The following is a 1144-nucleotide window of genomic DNA, read 5'->3' as shown; positions in this document are numbered from 1 at the left end:
AGGAAGGAAGGAAGGAAGGAAGGAAGAAAGAGAAGAAAAGAAAGAGAGGGATACATGAGACTTCTCAGGGGACATGGAGCAATTGGCGTCTAATCATTAACCATAGGTACAGGTTTGGTTGCTCTCAGGTTCCTTCTCTGCCGGTTGCTAAGGAATCCCCCTTCGACCTTTTCTTTGAAAGTGGGAGAAGTGAGGGGGCTCTGGACATGCCTGGCTGGAGTTGTGGTCTGATAAGGTGACTCAGGATCCTTGGGGTTGTACAAGGGGTTTAGCACAACTGGTGCTTGCCATGCAAATGGGGTATCCCGAGAGAGATTCCTAGAAAGTTGCTGGTTTGTGACTGAAAAGGGAGAAGAGCCTCACCCAGGGGTTGGTTGTGCTGGAATTTCCCCTGTTCCTGGGCTGAGAGGCATCTGCAGGCCTTTTCCTTTCTGTCCTGTCTTGGAGAGTTGGAAGAAGACCCCTAACATCCACCACTGGCCTACACACAGAGACACAGGCGGACAGACAAACAGACAACACACACACACACACACACACACACACACACACACACACACACACACACACACACACACGGCACATTGGCTGTGCCCCTTCCTCTCCAAGAGTCAGCGTTAAGTGGGGTCAGGTTAGCACCTGACATTTGCAGTTCCCAGAAGCCATGGGAGCTGCCGGTCACGGCCCTTGCTCTGAGAGCCCCTCTCTTGCAGCATGTCTGGGCCCATCGGGACTTCCATCATTTCTCACTTGAATTACTGCAAAAGGCTAGTTGGAAATTAATTTTGGGGGATTATAGTTTATCATTTCTCTCTTTCCTTTCCTCCTGCTGGACCTTCCCACGTGTGTGACCACTTCAGGGAAACCTAAAAAAGAATAGACTTTTTGGGTAAAATCCTTTTCGAGGTCATTGGGGAAGGCTGGAGTAGATTCCACACACACTTACCTGGGGACATTTTAATGGATTTTCCTTCTGTTGCTCAGGAATTGGCTTTACCTTTGACACTGAGTTCTTGGATTTGCTGTTGTTTGCTTGGCTGTTTTCTATTGTTTTTGTTTTGTTTTGTTTTTCCAGAACCTTCAAAATATCTATGAGCTGTCCAATATTATTTGGGGAAGAAGTTATTATAATTATTTATCTTAC

The sequence above is a fragment of the Mus caroli genome, chromosome 5, assembly GCF_900094665.2.
Source record: "Mus caroli chromosome 5, CAROLI_EIJ_v1.1, whole genome shotgun sequence".
NCBI classification, from domain to species: Eukaryota; Metazoa; Chordata; class Mammalia; order Rodentia; family Muridae; genus Mus; species Mus caroli.
Note: the sequence above shows the minus strand (reverse complement) of the source record.